Source organism: Cynocephalus volans, chromosome 6, assembly GCF_027409185.1.
Source record: "Cynocephalus volans isolate mCynVol1 chromosome 6, mCynVol1.pri, whole genome shotgun sequence".
NCBI lineage: Eukaryota > Metazoa > Chordata > Mammalia > Dermoptera > Cynocephalidae > Cynocephalus > Cynocephalus volans.
This window is the reverse complement of record NC_084465.1, coordinates 112,752,556-112,771,206: the sequence shown is the minus strand read 5'-3', so window position 1 is coordinate 112,771,206 and position 18,651 is coordinate 112,752,556.

The following is an 18,651-nucleotide window of genomic DNA, read 5'->3' as shown; positions in this document are numbered from 1 at the left end:
TCTGGCTTGCCCTGAATGTGGGCAGAGCAGGCTCTGGTAGCCAAAAGAAGAGATACAGGTGCTGTCAACAGGAAGTCTGCAGTGAGAACAGCCCCAAGGGGCACCATCAGCACTGGCTGCCAGGGGTATATCTGGGTCATGATTTCCAGGCAGCCCGCCCTCCTCCAGGGAGGAGCCCTGGAGCCCGTCTCCCATACCTCTGCGAACGCGGTAACCACTACTCAGGCCTTAACAGGCAACCTTTCTAATTCTTGCACTAGTCCTGCTAGGCGGCTGCCATTTGCTATTTCTTATGCTCTGAATTTCACTTCTGAGGAACCTGAGGCTTAGATAGATCATTATAATTGCCTGAGGTCATGCAGATGAGAAGGAAATGGAGCCAGGATTTAATCCAAGCGTTTCTCTTCTCCTGTCCTGACAGCCTCAGAGGAGTGGCCCTGCAACAGGCATGAGAGGAGAGGGTGGGGAGAGGGTGGCTGTTATTTAGCTGTTAGGATATTAGGTCATATGAAATCGCTGACTTGTTTTTTTTTTTGACAAAAATGGCAATTTCATGATGTCCATTGAAATACGAGAAAATCATGACTTAGATGGATACCTATTCCAGATGTGATAAGAAGAGGGAAGGCTTACTACTTGGGGAGGTGAAGAAAGGGTCCCCAAGGGAGGCGACACCTGACTCAAGCAGGGACAGAAGTTTTCCGACACAGGGTGGCAGAGCTGAGGCTAGGTGAGAGGGCAGGAGCTTGGGCATATATACTTTGTAGGCCAGACTGAGGAGCTTCAGTTTTATTCAAAGTGCAGTAAGATGTCATGAAAAGGTGACTAATGAGACAGTGGCCCTTTGTATCTTAGGGGTGCCACATACGTGGTTACCTTAGACGGTTCTACACAATTTCCTCTCCTGACTTAAACATAAAATCTATTAAGAAATGTTCTATTTTCTTAGGTTAAATGATGAGAGTCCTCCATATCTCCAGAAATCCTTAATTGACTCAGAAAGGGAGAGAGCCTCTGTACCTGTGGTCATCTGTCCTTGTTCGGGCAGTTAAGGTCCTGCGGCTTGGAGTTGAATTAGAAACTTGTGTTGAATTCAGCCAGATAGGAGCTTCATGATGGTTTAGAAAAGTAAATTAGTTTAAGTGACAAATCACCCTAGCGTGACACAAAGTTACTAATAATCTGAGCCATAAATCTCTAGTGATAGCAGCCAAACCCAGGAAAGCTTGCCCTTGTTTTTATGTTTTGGGTCTCTAGCTTCAAAATAAATAAGCCTCTTCAGTATCCATCCTCCTTTTCCTATTTAGTCATAGAATCTTACCTGGGCCACCATTGTAGATTGTTAGAATTGTGACACCAGGGGCATTGCACCTCCCTGGCCCTGCTCCTGTGCAGTGTGACGTTGCTGCTCCTCCTGTCAAGGCGGAGCCTGTTTCTGCACCTCCTTGCATCTGGGCTGGTCTTGTGCTTGCTCTGACTGATGGAAGGTGGTAGGAGTGTTGCTGAGTGAGCTCCGGAGTCTAGACCTTAGGAAGCCTGGCAGCTTCTGCCCTCACCACGAGGAACCTGGAGGCCCCCTCGCCCTGATGCATCCAGCCTACTGAAGAATGAGGGCCACGTGGAGGAGACAGCCAGGGCCCCAGCAGACCTCACAACTCCCAGATGCATGTGTGAGGCCACCAGACCCTCCAGCCCAGTCCAGGCCATCCAGTGACTGCAGCCACAGGCAAGTCCAACAGAAGCACTGCCTGATTGTCACCTCACAGAACTGGGAGAAATAATACATTGCTGATACATTTCAATCCTCTGTGTTTGGAGTGGTCTGTTGTGCCGCAGTGGATAGCTAATATAGCTCCCCAGTTAGAGAGCGTGTTCTCCCATCTCTTTTGCAGCTGGGGTGGCCACGAGGTCAGCGTCTGGCTAATGGGATGTGAGTAGATGTGAGTGAGTGACATCGAAGTCAGGTCCTTTGACAGAAGGAGTGCTGCCTTTCTCTTTACCGTCTTTCCACTGGCTGGAGCATGAATGTCGTGGGGCAACACACACGATGCCAGAGGGAGACAGAAGGAGCCTGGGTCTTGACCCTGTAGGACCACCACATTAGCCCAACCGTGTTGAAGACACTGTTCTTCTGAGCCTCTGATGCACCAGCTGCCCCTGTATTGTAACTAAAATCACTGCCCTCCCAAAGATTCTGTTTTCCTGCTTGGCCCAAGAAACTGAACTTGTGGGAAAGCCTGAAGCCTCTTTATGGTGCTGCTACCCCAACTCCTATCACTTCAGTCCCCTCCTTCTCATCACTCCTCATGCTATGGCCAGAGCTCCAGATGGAGGGGCTGGGAGCGTTCCCCTCTGTCCCTGGCAATGGTCACTGGCTGAAGTTATGTTTTCTCCATGTGTGGGACCTTTCTGATGGGCCTACTTGATTTGGTCTCCAAGGATTTAACCTCCACCTATGAGAGCACCATAGGGCGGGTCCTACCCCTTCATCCCTTCCCATCTGGTGGCAGAATGACCTAGCAGAGAAATTAACTGTGACCCATCACCCCTGTAGTCGCATGAGAAAGATGCTAGAAAGGCATTTTCCCTCCCCTCTTTGGAGAGATTCCCCAGAGATGTGTGTCCTGAGCATGTGGATTTCCTTCCCCAGGGGGAAGCACACAGGCTTTGTTTTTGGAAATTTTTAGCTCTTAACCACTTCAAGTTTAGAAAAGGGATTTCAGACTCGTGGCGCTTAGGCCTTACTTGGCCCACGTGGTCTTGTTTGTTTGTTTGTTTTGGTTAGTTGCTGACATTTTAAAATTGGGAGGTTTCTGAGAGAAATCCAGCCTTATGGCTTCTTTTGAAAAACTGGAATGTTTGGCAACATAAGGCTACAGTCCTGTTAGGCACGACTTGGCTCCCCAACCTCTCCAGTCCCCTCACTCTGAGGCCAGGTGACCTTTGAGGCCCTGATGACCTCTGCAGCTCATCTTCTGCTCCTGCCTCTCCCTTTCAACCTCATATTCCTCAAATGCACCACTGAGGGTGACAAACCAGGACCCTTTCGAAAGTGAAAGGCATTGTGATTAGTGATTACACTGGGATGCTGGCCTTGAACATGACCTGTCTGGGGCAGATCAGGTTTCCCCTAACCACACTCCCTCTCTCCTCTCCACTTCTTTTTTTTTCTCTGTTTTTTTTTTTTTTTTTTTTGTCATTTTTCGTGACCAGCACTCAGCCAGTGAGTGCACCGGCCAGTTCTATATAGGATCCGAACCCGTGGCGGGAGCGTCGCAGCGCTCCCAGCGCCGCACTCTACCAAGTGCGCCACGGGCTCGGCCCTCTCCTCTCCACTTCTGCCTGCGCTGTACCCTCTGCTCAGAACTCATTTCCTTTTCTTCTCTACATGACTCTTGCCTCAGCTTAAGTGTAACTTTCTCCAGATCCTCCTGACTCACCAGCTGAGAGAAGTTCTGCCTCTCATATGCTGCCACAGCAACCTGTGTTTCTTCCCCTGGGGACTACATTCCCCAAGGACAGGAACCCCCATTGCATCCCCAGATCTTAGGACAATATCTGGAACACGAAACAGACAATTGTTGAATATATGTGCCAAGTAAATGAATGAATGAAAAGGCTTGGGCACCCCTAAGCTCCTGTTATTTTTGTGCCCTCTACCAGGAGACAGAGCTCTCAAAACTCTGTTTTCCTACATCTCAACACATTTCAGGACCATGTAATATCCAACTGGTCTACTTCGCATTTCCTAGATCTCGAGAGACCAAATATACAAAAGGACAACGGCCAGACCATGTATAAAAATAGACCTCTGACCCACAATCTGTGAGAAGAAACCAACCTATTAGCTGCAGAAACCAGCCCAGGAAGCCAATCTACTATATATGTCAGACTTGGAGGAAGTCAGACCCCTATTTCTAGTGACCAGCCCTCGAAGCTTAACAGTAACTGTAGCAGTTGTCCCCAGGTCAGGACTTGGTTAATGACAGCTTTCCTAATTTTGGTCCCTACTTCCAGCTTAGGACCAACCAGAGAAAGCCAGATATGCTCCCCTCACCAATCACCCAGGATGCCCTCTTCTTGTGAGCCGCCTCCAGCTTCCCCAGACCACCAGCCTCCATTCAGGGCACAGGTGAAGCCTCCTGTTTCCTCCACTCTAAAGCTTCCCATTCCTCTGCCTGCCTTTGAGTCTCCAGCAAAGCACAAGTGATGGTGGCTGATTCTCCTGCTAGAGCAAGCTCTGAATAAACAGCCTTTGCCGTTCTCACTGGGTGGTCTTTGCTTATTTCTATAGTCCTGTGGTCCAGCTACTGTGATAAACAAATAAATAAAGCGATTTCCTTCCCACGTCCTCCAGGGCCATTCCCATTTTGGCACAGACTTTGAAGAACAATTGCTGAAATCATTCCTCTTACCTGCCTCCCATCGACCATTGCCCTTAAAAATACGAGGCCCCTGAGCAGGCCAGGCTGAGTGAACACAAGTTGAATGCATTGGTTGCTAAGTCTTGCCGTCTATGCATTTGCCTGTTGAGAACAATCCTGCTAACAAGCCAAGGCCGAGACATAGAAGCTGAGTGTGATGACCCAGCCTTACCCCTCCTCTCTGGAATTCTCCCTCTCCTGATCCATGCGGGCACATCCAGCAGGCCCCACCTTGCCTGTGTTCTCACTGAAGCACCAGATGTCTGCTCTGTGCTGTGCTCTCATCCCATCTTCCTAGGACCCCCTTGCTTTTTCCTTTTGCCCTAAAGAGAGATAAATGTTAAATCATTTTACAGTCACTAGATGCCCCTCTCAGATCTCCTCCACTGGGTTAACACAATTTCTCAGTTGCTGTGTTGGCTGCTAAAGGCTCACAGCTGCGCCCACCTCTGGAGAACTGTCTTGGCTGAATGGGAGGGAGTGGCCTCTATCCCTGGGTGGCGGAGTGGGTGAGGCTGGAGGAGGGGTGGAAGAGCATCAGTGATGCACGGGTGTGTGTGTGTGTGTGTGTGTGTGTGTGTGTGTGTGTGTGTGACTGACACTACGAGTGCCAAGGGCCAGTTCATGCTCACAGCTCCCCCTGGGGCCAGGCTGACATTAGATCCCGATGGAGATCTCACTGTCACTTAGCTTCTTTCCGTGCTCTATCCTGATTCCTTCATCTCATTCTTCTAATGGCCTCCTTTAATAAATTGCCAGCACCCAAATTCCCATCTGACTCTTACTTCTAGAAAACCAGACCTAAAACAATTGCCATTCTGAAAAGCTCTCCAGCCCATCTCATTTTCTTTATAGCCCCTACGACTATATGAAAAACATGTTCCAGTTTATTTGTTTCCTTGTCCTGGTTACAGTGTCAGGCCCTACAGGGCAGGGATTGTTCACTGTGGTCTCTCTTGTGCTTGGAACTGTGCCTGGCACAGAGTAGCAGATCAATGGATTCTTGTTAAATGAATCAATGAGTGAAAGTTGTGACAAGGCAAAGGGGCTTAGGCTTGTCAACCTACATAATAAACAGAGAGAAGCTCTCTAAAAGAAAGTGATATTTATTCAGGAATAGGGTACTGCAATGGGAATAAGTGTGCCGTAGTAAACTATGTGCATATTCAGGGAGGTAAAAGAAGACAAACGTTTTAAAGGAAAAATGATAGAGGATCATATAATTTTGGGGGGATAATTATCCTTGGCTACAAGTATCAATAATAAGGGTAACGCCAGTCTGAGGTTCGACAGGCAGTTGCTGGGCAGATGTCTTTGCAGAAGTATTTTTTATTAAGGTTGCCACAGCCTCTGTGCAAGGTTGTGGCTTCTCAGGGTCCTTTGTGATAATCGTTGTTATCAGGCATACATGCACGAGAACTCCCTCTTCAAGGCCTTTCCCTGGCTCTATTTGTCAAGTTTTTTTTTTTTTTTTTTTAACACAGGCGACTCCATTTTGATTCTGAAAACTTTCACCTTTCCCCCTTTTGATCAAGATCTTTCTCTGAAAGCATTACTAATCAATTATCCTGTAGTTAAGTTTTGATGTCCCTTGGTGCCAGGATAGAGCTGTCCTGGGTTGCTAGTTTGGTCCCACAGGTTGAACGGCAGCTAAGAGTCAGTGTCAAAGCCCATTTAGCCACATTTGAGCAACAAGGGAAATTTCAAGGGAGTGGCTGTCAGGCTAAGTCTACCTGAAGCCCATTGTTAATTTCAATTTTTGTCCGTCCTATAGGTGTTTGCTAACATCTTAAAAGTGCTGGGCAAGCATTATTTTGTTAGGAGTTGTACTTCTACAAAAATTTAACAAGTGATAGGCACAAAATTTAAAAATGGAAAACACAAAGTAAAATTAATAGTAATATGACCATTACAGTTTGCATAATGGTTTTGAGCCATAAACCTAGGCTTAAAGACAACCAGTTGAATAAATCAAATGACCGTTATCCTGTTAAGTGAAAAAGGTAGGCATCAAGAGGATAAGAGTGTCATTATGACAAGCAGTCTTGTTTTGATGTCTTAGGAAAAGCTGTCTACAGCATACAATTGTCAGCTTCTCATCCTGGTTTGCAGTTTGAATGTCTCTGATTATGGTATTGGGTGATTTGGTGAACTTTCTGTGTGGCCCATTCAACAGTCATGGGACTTGTTCTTTAAAAGTCACGTAGGGCTTCAGAAAATTTCCATTTTTAGTAATTCTGTAGAAGAAAGTTGGAATGGGGGAACCTAAAAGAATTTAGGATCTAGTCCAGTCTACAGGTAGGTAATAAAAACTCAAATACGATGCATAGGGCTGCAATCTAATAACAGATGTATTACAGCTTTTCTTGAGAAGGATAACTTTTTCTGTCTACATTGATCACATAGGAATCCCAGATTTGAAAACCTCTTGAGGCTATAAAGCCAAACCAAAGCAAACTTTAGGTTTTACCTATAGTTAAGGTTCTGGGCCTGCCCGGCAGTGATAGTTTCTTTTTTTTACTCACAGTAAGACTAGGAACCCTTGAAATCAAGCATTTTATGCACATTCTCCAAGATGATATTTCAGCCAAAGCCTTGAAAATATAACCAATGTTTTCAATTGTGTACTGTTATAAAGAGAGAGAAAATTCTTACTGAACTTATGTAAATAACTATCTATATTGCCATAAAAATGATAAGAATGCTCACAAATAGTTTTTGGATTTTGGGGGAAATCAAGTAGGGAGAAAAAGCAAATGCGTCCATCTTTGTTCACAAAAGTGTATTTTACCAAATTGCTGAAAGGTATAGATAGCTTAAGAGAAAAAGTTTCTTTAAATCTGGAAAACAAAACATTTAAGCAACGAACCAACAATGTTTTGAATAAAAGTTACAAAAACATTATCTTCTTCTCAAGTTCCTGTAATTAAGCTTAGTTCTGCTTGATCTTGATTAGTAGTTTCATGAACCCATCAGTTTTTTTATTAGAGTTCTGAAAATCTTTTATTTTGTCCATTGATCTTAAAGTTATTAGAAACCTGTATTTAAGATTACTTGTTGGAGTCTTTTCCATGAATCTGATCTCAGATGCTTTAAGAGAAAAATCAAAACTGTGGATGACAGAGACTTAAAAATCTAATGAAAACTCATTATAATTAGCATTTGACCAGGAAATTTGTTTATTTCTACTGCATACCAAATTATTTATTTATTTATTTTTATTTTTTATTTTTTTTAATAAAAGATGACTGGTAAGGGGATCTTAACTTTGACTTGGTGTTGTCAGCACCACGCTCTCCCAAGTGAGCCATAGGCCGGCCCTTGCATACAAAATTTTAAGATAACAACCAGAATCATGACTGATAGTGTTACATTAGGACAGTCACATCCATAAAGAAGATTTAACATAACAACCAAAATTATGACTGATAGCACATTAGATCCTTCATATAATTTTGTAACACTTATATCAAGAGCATAGCCACAAATATAAAATGAACAATCTAAAATCACTTATCATTTGAGAATGCTTCCCATACATTTTACCAAATAAGCCCAACATTTAATATCTCTACCAAAAATACATACTTTGAGGCTCTCCAGGGGCCAAACTAGAAAATCCCAAAGACTTATTTTAGAATTTTCATACAAGAGAAGCTCATCAAGGATGCCTGTTGATCAAAACAAGGTCATGGGTCACTGTGAAATAATAGTCATTCATTTAACCAGAGTGATAATCAAAGGACTTTAAAAGCAATACCAAAAGTTACATAGATACAAAACCTTAACCTATTTAAAGTGGTGGTGGTTGCGGTGGTGGCTGTGCCAGACTGCCCACATGGCAGCAGTATCTGTGGCAGCAGTGGGCCACCTGCACAATGGTACCACAGCTGATTAAAACTAGAAATCAGTAACAAGCAAAACTCTGAAAATTATACAAATACGTGGAAATTAAAGGACATGCCCCTGAATGACCTATGGGTCCAGAAGAAATTAAACAGGAAATCAGAAAATTTATTGAAACTAATGAAAATAATGATACATCATACCAAAACCTGTGGGATACTGCAAAAGCAGTATTAAGGGGGAAATTTATTGCATTAAATGCTCACCTCAGAAGAATGGAAAGATGGCAAGTGAACCACCTAACACTTCACCTTAAAGAACTAGAAGAACAAGAACAATCCAAACCTAAAGTTAGCAGGCGGAAAGAAATCATTAAGATCAGAGCAGAACTGAATGAAATTGAAACCCAAAAAAACAATACAAAAGATCAATGAATCAAAAAGTTGGTTTTTTGAAAAGATAAATAAAATCGACAAACCATTAGCATGGCTAACAAAAAAAAGAAGAGAGAAGACTCAAATAACAAAAATTAGAAATGAAAAAGGCGATATTACAACTGATTCATCTGAAATACAGGGAATCATTTGAGACTACTATAAACAACTATACGCCAACAAATTTGAAAATCTGGAGGAAATGGATAAATTTCTGGACACACACAAGCTCCCAAAACTGAACCATGAAGATGTAGAAAATTTGAACAGACCAATAACAATAAAGGAGATTGAAGGTGTTATCAGAAGGCTCCCAACAAAGAAAAGCCCAGGACCAGATGGATTCACAGCAGAATTTTACCAAACATTCAAAGAGGAATTGACACCAATTCTTTACAAACTATTCCAAAAGATTGAAACAGACGCAAATCTCCCAAACTCATTCTATGAAGCAAACATCATCCTGATACCAAAACCAGGTAAAGATATAACCACAAAAGAAAACTACAGGCCGATATCCTTGATGAATATAGATGCAAAAATCCTCACTAAAATACTAGCAAACAGAATACAGCAACACATACGTAAAATTATTCACCACGATCAAGTGGGATTCATCCCAGGGATGCAAGGTTGGTTCAACATACGCAAATCAATAAATGTGATACACCATATTAATAAAGTCAAACACAAGGACCATACGATCATCTCTACAGATGCTGAAAAAACATTTGAAAAAGTTCAGCACTCATTCATGACAAAGACCCTCTATAAGTTAGGTATAGAGGGAAAGTATCTCAACATAATTAAAGCCATATACGACAAACCCACTGCCAATATCATCCTGAATGAGGAAAAGCTGAAAGCTTTTCCTTTAAGAACAGGAACTAGACAAGGATACCCACTCTCACCACTCCTATTCAGCATAGTGTTGAAGTACTAGCCAGAGCAATCAGAGAAGAGAAGGAAATAAAGAGCATCCAGATTGGAAAAGATGAAGTCAAACTGTCCCTGTTTGCAGATGACATGATCCTATATATCGAACAGCCTAAAACCTCTACAAAAAAACTGTTGGAATTGATAAATGATTTCAGCACAGTAGCAGGATACAAAATCAACATGCAAAAATCAGTAGCATTTCTTTTCTCTAATAGTGAACATGCAGAACGAGAAATCAAGAAAGCCTGCCCATTTACAATAGCCACACACACAAAAAAATACTTAGGAATTGAGTTAACCAAGGATGTGAAAAATCTCTATAATGAGAACTACAAACCACTGCTGAGAGAAATTAGAGAGGATACAAGAAGATGGAAAGATATCCCATGCTCTTGGATTGGAAGAATCAACATAGTGAAAATGTCCGTACTACCCAAAGTGATATACAAATTCAATGCAATCCCCATCAAAATTCCAAAGACATTTTCCTCAGAAATGGAAAAAACTATCCAGACATTTATATGGAATAATAAAAGACCATGTGTAGCCAAAGCAATGCTGAGCAAAAAAAAAAAAAATAAATAAAGCTGGAGGCATAACACTACCCAACTTTAAGCTATACTTCAAACCTATAATAACCAAAACAGTATGGTACTGGCATAAAAACAGACACACTGATCAATGGAATAGAATAGAGAATCCAGAAATCAACCCACACACTTACTGCCAGCTGATCTTTGACAAAGGCACCAAGCCTATTCACTGGGGAAGGGACTGCCTCTTCAGCAAATGGTGCTGGGATAACTGGATATCCATATGCAGGAGAATGAAACTAGACCCATACCTCTCACCGTATACTAAAATCAACTCAAAATGGATTAAGGATTTAAATATACACCCTGAAACAATAAAACTTCTTAAAGAAAACATAGGAGAAACACTTCAGGAAATAGGACTGGGCACAGACTTCATGAATACGACCCCAAAAGCACGGGCAACCACAGGAAAAATAAACAAATGGGATTATATCAAACGAAAAAGCTTCTGCACAGCAAAAGAAACAATTAACAGACTTAAAAGACAACCAACAGAGTGGGAGAAAATATTTGCAAAATATACATCTGACAAAGGATTAATATCCAGAATATATAAGGAACTCAAACAACTGTACAAGAAGAAAACAAGCAACCCAATTAAAAAATGGGCAAAAGAGATAAGTAGGCATTTCTCTAAGGAAGATATCCAAATGGCCAACAGACATATGAAAAAATGCTCAACATCACTTAGCATCTGGGAAATGCAAATCAAAACCACACTGAGATACCATCTAACCCCAGTTAGGATGGCTAAAATCCAAAAGACTCTGAACGATAAATGCTGGCGAGGTTGCGGAGAAAAAGGAACTCTCATACATTGTTGGTGGGACTGCAAAATGGTGCAGCCTCTATGGAAAATGGTATGGAGGTTCCTCAAACAATTGCAGATACATCTACCATATGACCCAGCTATCCCACTGCTGGGAATATACCCAGAGGAATGGAAATCATCAAGTCGAAGGTATACTTGCTCCCCAGTGTTCATTGCAGCACTCTTTACAATAGCCAAGAGTTGGAACCAGCCCAAATGTCCATCATTGGATGAGTGGATATGGAAAATGTGGTACATCTACACAATGGAATTCTACTCAGCTATAAAAACAAATGAATTACTGCCATTTGCAACAACATGGATGGACCTTGAGAGAATTATATTAAGTGAAACGAGTCAGGCACAGAAAGAGAAATACCCCATGTTCTCACTTATTGGTGGGAGCTAAAAATTAATATATAAATTCGCACACAAACACACACACACACACACAAAAACGGGGGGGGGAGAAGATATAACAACTACAATTACTTGAAGTTGAGACGACAAGCAAACAGAAAGGACATTTTTGAGGGGGAGGGAGGAGTGGGAGGAGGGAGGGAGGTTTTGGTAAGGGGCAACAATAATCAACCACAATGTATATCGACAAAATAAAATTAAAAAAAAATAAAAAAAAACAACAAAAAATACCCCAATAGTCACTAAAAAAGTGAAATACCTAGGAATCGATTTAACCAAGGAAAGAACTCTATAATGAAAACCACAAGTCACTGCTTAAGGAAATTAAAGAGGACAGCAAAAGATGGAAATACTTTCCATGCTCTCGGATTGGGAGAATTAACATTGTGAAAATGTCCATACTACCTAAAGCAATCTACATATTCAATGCAGTCCCCATTACAATACCGATGACATTCTTCACAGAAATATAAAAACAATCCTAACATTCATAAGGAACAACAAAAGACCCCAAATAGCCAAAGAAATCCTGAGTAAAAAAATAAAGCCGGAGGCATTACGCAACCTGTCTTCAAATTATACTACAAAGCTATAGTAACCGTAACAGCATGGTACTGGCATAAGACAGGTACTTGGACCAGTGGAACAGAATAGAAAACCCAGAAATCAACCCACATACTTACAGCCAACTGATCTTTGACAAAGGCACCAAAAACACACTTTGGAGAAAAGACTGCCTCTTCAATAAATGGCACTGGGAAAACTGGACATTCACATGTAGAAGAATAAAACTAGACCCATACCTCTTGCCATATACCCAAACCAACTCAAAATGTATTAAAGACTTAAATATAAGACCCAAAACTATAAAACTCCTAAAATATAACATAGGGGAAACACTTTGGGGAGTAGAACTGGGTAAAAATATTATGAATAAGACCCTAAAAGCACAGGCAACAAAAGAAAAAATAAACGTATGGGATTATATCAAACTGAAAAGCTTCTGAACAGCAAAAGAAACAATTAACAGAGTGAAAAGACAGCCTACAGAATGGGAGAAAATATTTGCAAACTATGCATTGACAAGAGATTAATATCCAGAATATACAAGGAACTCAATCAACTTAGTAAAAAAGCAAGTAACCAACTAAAAAATGGGCAAAGGAGCTGAAACAGGCATCTCTCAAAGGAAGATATACACATGGCCGACAGACACATGAAAAAATGCTCACTATAACTAAGTATCAGGGAAATGCAAATCAAAGTTACACTGAGATATCGTCTCACTCCAGTTAAACTGGCTATTATCAAAAAGTCAGAGAATAACAAATGCTGGTGAGAATGTGGAGAAAGGAGAACCCTCCTACACTGTTGGTGGGAATGTAAATTAGTGCAGCCATTATGGAAAACAGTATGGAGATTCCTCAAACAACTGCAGACAGAACTACCATACGATCCAGCAATTCCACTGTTGGGTGTATACCCAAAGGAATGGAAGTCATCTTGTTGAAGAGATATGTGCACTTGCATGTTTATTGCAGCTCTATTTACAACAGCTAAGAGTTGGAACCAACATAAATGTCCATCAGTGGATGACTGGATAAGGAAAATGTGGCATATACACACGACGGAATACTACTCTGTCGTATAAAAGAATGAAATTCTGCCATTCGCAGCAACGTGGGTGAACTTAGAGAAAATTATGTTAAGTGAGATAAGCCAGACACAGAAAGAAAAATATCGCATGTCCTCACTCATAAGTGGGAGCTAAAAAATAAACAAAAGAAAGAAAAGAAAGAAAGAAGGTAACAACAATCACCATAATTTGCTGAACTTTCAAAAGAAGAGAACAGAACTAAGGACACCAGAGGTGGGAAAGGAGGAGGAAGGTGGAGGGGGTTCTCCTTGTCTCTCTCCCACTGAGTTAAAGTACAAATTAAGTGCTATGTTCTTCTCATTCTGGTTAAACCACTAGTAGGCCATGGGAGTTAGAACGAGGATGAAGCTTTTGCTCTCTTGGGGTTTTCCGCGATGCCCACGAGTTGGCTGCTTCCTCCTTCCTCTTCCTCTGCTTGTCGCCCCAGTATTTTCCTTGTCCACCAGGTACACACTGGCTGTGTTTCCTAACGTCCCTCTACCTTCCTTGCCTTGTTTCTTGCGGTCTTTTACTCAAACTAAACACAAATCCTTGTTTTGTCCTAATTTTGCACCAATTCAAGTTATTTTGCCACTTAGAAAGGCAACTTCTGCCTTCTTTCAAGGCAGCCCTTTGATTGCAATTATTGAGCAGGCTGTAGCATGATCTGGGCTAAACACTTGGTCCATTCACTTTAAATCTGGGCAGACGCCCCCTCCACCCACCCCTCACCCCATCACCTCATGCTTTCGTCCGTCCACCTGTCCACACACAAATTCCCCTATCCTCCCTCACCCATCCATCCATCCACCCAGCAGACACGTCCTGGTGTGTCTGCTCTGGGTCTAATGCCCATCATTGGAGAGACAAGGAGAAACGAGATGCAGTATTTTCCCTCAATGAATGTGTCGTCTTTTATTCTTCACTAAGAAAGACTGATTATTAACTCTCCCCGCTTGTCCTCAGCTTATAACAACGGCAGCAACAGCAGCAGCAGGTTCTATTTCCCAGGCACATAACAGAGCCACAGTAGTGGCTGAGACTGGAACTACTAGATCCCATCAGAACAAAAACATGTTCACTTGCCTGGGTAATATTCTGTTGTTCTTTAACATCATCTGTGCACCAAGTAGCGATTGTGTGCCTACCGTGTGGCAGGCATTGTGCTGAGAGCTGGGGATAGCAAGGTCAGAAGGACAGTCCTTACGCCGAAGAAGCCTACAGTCCTTACCCCAACACGTGGCACGTCAAGGTATTCTGTTATTTTTTTCAAGCATCTCCCTTGGAGATTCAACAAAGCAGAGCTGATTACTTCCTTCTGCAGGTCACTGCTGTCTAGTAAAACTTCTAGGGTGTGATCTTGCGGGCTGGGACCCTTTCCTGTTTGACTTGCTTCCCGCAGTGGCCAGCCCCGAGCCGGGTCCTGGGAGCAGCTCGGGTGTGGGGGGTTGATGGCTGAGGGAACACATCTGCTGCCTAGGCGGCAAGTGGGGTGGAGAAGAGGGAGTGACATCACGAACAGTGAGGTGGGGACTACGGCACCTTGAGTCCTGTCCTCAGCTTGCACTAGCCAGGAGAGCTGAGGCAAATGCCTCGACTTCTCTGTGCCTTGATTCTGCATCTGTAAAATGGGGATAATAGCAGTCCCCTCTCACTGGGCTGTTGTGAGGATCCAGTGGGCTAATACAAATGTGTAGTGATATAGATATTAGTATTTTCACAGGTCCTTTGTTCTGCCATCAAGCTGTTGTCACGTTATGCCTGCTTCTCCCTTCCCAACAATTGGCTAAAATCCTCCAGCGCTCCTAAATCACTCATCACTCCAGAACTCCATGCCCAGGGATCCAGGAACACAGGGAAACCAGAGGGAGAGAGCCTATTCCTGAATACCTATGCGTGTGTGTTTCTACACTATAGAATTAAAATAAATTGTTTTAAGAAAATTCGAGGATGTGGTGGGAATTGTTCTTCAAAGACAGAGAAGTGGGACAGACTGCACAGAGCATGAGGAAGGCCAGAAGCTTTAAGGTAGCGCCACTGGAAATGGATGAGAAACCCCAGGGTTCCTGCCCACCAGGTTTCTGTTCTTTTCTTCCCACAGAAAACAAATGACCCAGGGCAGGCCCAGAATTATTCAGTTCCACTTAGCAAAGACAAATCAGACCTGAATTAACGTGGCAGCTTCTGGTCTAGTCTCTTCACCTCCAACCTGTGGCCCGCGTGTGCCAGATCAGAAGCATCTCTCCTGCCTCCAGGCCTGCTGGGACCTTCTCTGACCAGCACCTCTGGGCTCAGGGCAGAGCCAGGAGTACAGGCTTGGGAGAGGCCAGCTGCTCTCCAACCTCCTCCAGACCCTCCCTCTGCCTGGGACATCTTGCCACACGCTGGGCCTGGGCTCTGAGCACCCCAGGGCGCCAGACCGAGAGAGCTAGGTTTGGCTGACTCACGGTCCCAGGCGGCTGAGGAGATGGGCCACATGGGCATGTGTCCTTTCCTTGCTTGTATCACCCTCTCAGCTGCATCCTTTTCCTGGAAATGGCACAATTATGATTCACTGAGATAGGGCTGTGAGTATTAGACATCTTTGGGTCCTGGCTGGAGCCTCACTGCTCTCCTCTGTAAAATGGGTAGGTTGAATTAAGGACATGCCCTGCTCTCCAGTTTCATGATCCTAAGTTGTCCTTGCCCAAAGTGAGCTGACTTACCGTGGCTTTTGTCTGATCAGAATTCACCTTCACTGAGGCTCAAGCGCATGAAAGTATGTTGGGCATCTTGAGAGAAGAAATGGGGTCTTACCGGTCCTCTCCTTGTCTTCTTCCTCACCCATCAAGGATGGAGCCAGCTGTGAGCAAGGGAGCAGGGAGAGGCCAGGATTCATGGCATCTTTGAAGCCGAGGCCTCTCGTCTGATCCATGAGGCCTGCCCTGAGTCTCCAGCCTGCTTCTGGCTTGAGTCATTTCCAGTTCTTCTTTAATCTTCTCCAGAATCTGGACTTCTTCTCCTTTCTCTTTATGGATTTTTCTATCACCATTTCCTTCCCGGAATTCAACCTTCCACATTCTCTCTCAAGGTTTCTTTATCTGCATGTGTTCCAGCGCCTTTCCCAGCCGTCACCTGCTCACCTCCAGGTGCTGCTGTGGCCCACAGTCCTCACCCCCAGCCTCTCCTCCACCCATGCCAGCCTGTCCCCCTCCCCCACCTCCAAGGTCACTGGAAGCCTCTGTGGCCAGAGCTGCGGACATCTGGCAGCTGGCGACACTGTCTGTGCTCCCCTCCAGCCTACCGTTCCACAATACCCTTCCTTCTCTGTCACTTCCTTTGTCATCTTTGAGAAGTCCTTTTTGGTCTTCAGGGTCTCCTGCTCTGCCACCCATGTTGGTGCTTCCCTGGGACCTGCCCTAGGCCCATCTTCCTCCGCCTTCTTCACTCTTGCCAAGATCCCACCCAGCACGTCTGCTGATGGGTCCAAAATGCATCTCTAGTCCAGACTTCCTGAGATCCACACCTCACATCTCACTGCCTTCTGGACGTCTCCTCTTGGAGGCTCCATGGGCCCTTCCTACCTGCCACAACACCCATCACAGCACAGTAATGATAATACACGGTAATCATGTTACCAAACCCAAGTCTGGCTGCCTTCCCCCCATCAAAATAACCCCTGGCTTGGCTCACTGAAGTCTGTTACCCCAGGGCCTTCAGCTCCTGGCTGAGGCTCGCCAAAATCTCGTCACCAAATCCAAGCCCAGCTGCCTGCCCCTGAACAAAAACAAACGACCCAAAAGTCAAATGTTAGTGGTATAGGAAGTCAGCTTTTACTGAGGAATTCTGGTGACCGGAGGAGGGATGTTAGGCTAATCCATCTCTCCAGTAAACCTGAAGGAGAAAGGCCAGATTAAAGCCATCTCAAAACGTCAGATTTACTGAGGGGTTTTAAAGAGGAGATTGAGGGAATGGAACGTGGGCAGAGAAAAGCAGGAGGGAAGGGCACGTGAGCTGCAAGGAGCCAGGTGCAAGGTCTCACCAAGGCTCCATCTGGTTTCTGTTTCCATCCTTGATGTTATCTTAGGGTCCTGCAGGATTTTGGTTTGCTTCAGGGTGGAATCAGCACAGCTTTATCGATGTCTTCATTGATTTCTCAGGGTCTGGATAGCATGAGTCTCGTGGCAAATTTGCAGCTCCAGGCTGACTGGAAAACAACCTTACACTCACGTAAATAATGTCATTTTACCCCATAACCAAGGTTCAAAACATCAAATAACCATGGAAAAAGAGAGAATTCAGAGAAATGCATGCCAAGAAAAAAAACCTGTCTCTTTTAAGATCTTCTAGAACCCATGCCATTTTAGGTCCCAACATGGCTTTAGTCCTGCTCACTCCAAGAATAAAAGGTTCTGCACACTCTTCTAAGCATTTAACACTTACTAACCCAACCTTCTTAGCAACAGCAGGAGGGGTGTACTTTTATTATAACCCTCATGTTACAGATGAGGAACTGAGGCATAGAGAGGTTGAAATAGTCCAAGCTCTGTCTGAAATGCTACATTCTGGTTTTCTCAAACCCAAAGTTGGCCTTAGCCCCGCTTCCTCCCCTAGTGCTCTCTAGTTCAGCGTCCACCATAGTCCCCAGGGCTACCCCACAGCCCCCAACACCCTTCTCCCGATTGATCTGTCTCCAGCTAGTTCCCAACAAAACCATGCCCCATGTAGCCCCTCTTCCAAGCTTTCTGGAATGTAAATGTCAAGATCTCAGCCCTCACTAACTCCCTTCAGGGCTTCCCTCGGCCCTCAGAATAAAGTCAGCAGGTCTTAAGGGGGCTTCCAGGGCCTGGGGCCTGCTTCCTCCTCCACTCCTCCCTGCGGCCATGGCCTCATCTCACCTCCCACTTCTCACCTCCCACTCCCCGGTTCCCAGCGCTGATTTCACAAACAGGCCCTCCTGTCTCATGACACGTCCTCATCAGGCCGCCTCTTCTGAAACACGCTCCCCTGCAGTCTCCTGACTTCAGATGCCTTCAAGACACAGCTCAAGTGCTGCCTCCTCCAGGAAGCCTTCCCAGAAACCCCTACCTTCCCAGCCTGGGTAAGGATCCCTGCGGTCCCCTCTCATAGCAGCGATCTCACTGTTCATCCAGCCTCCTTCTCCGCTGACCCCAGGGCGGGGGCCTTGTGGTTTACGTTTCCTCCCCTCCTGGCAGAGGCTTGCACAATCAGCCTCAGATTAGGCTTGTTGAATAAAGATGCACAGATGAGAGAGTGAATGGATGAATGCCCACTCTGCTCCTCCCAGGGCCGATGCCTGACCCCTTGGCCCGAAGGTTTCCAGGTTGGAAGTCTAGGGCTCCCATCATGGTTTCCATGAGGGTCCTGAGGGGCTGGTATCCGCTCCTCTCCCCTCCCCTGGCTGACCAAAATTTCAAGGTGAAGGGGCAAGTACAGGAAGGAACCTGGGAGGGGTGAGGCAGGGCAGAGGAAGCAGGCCAAATCACATCTGGTCAGAGAAGCACCGGACCAAGTGTCCGTGGGTGTCTCGGCCCCTTCTCTGCTC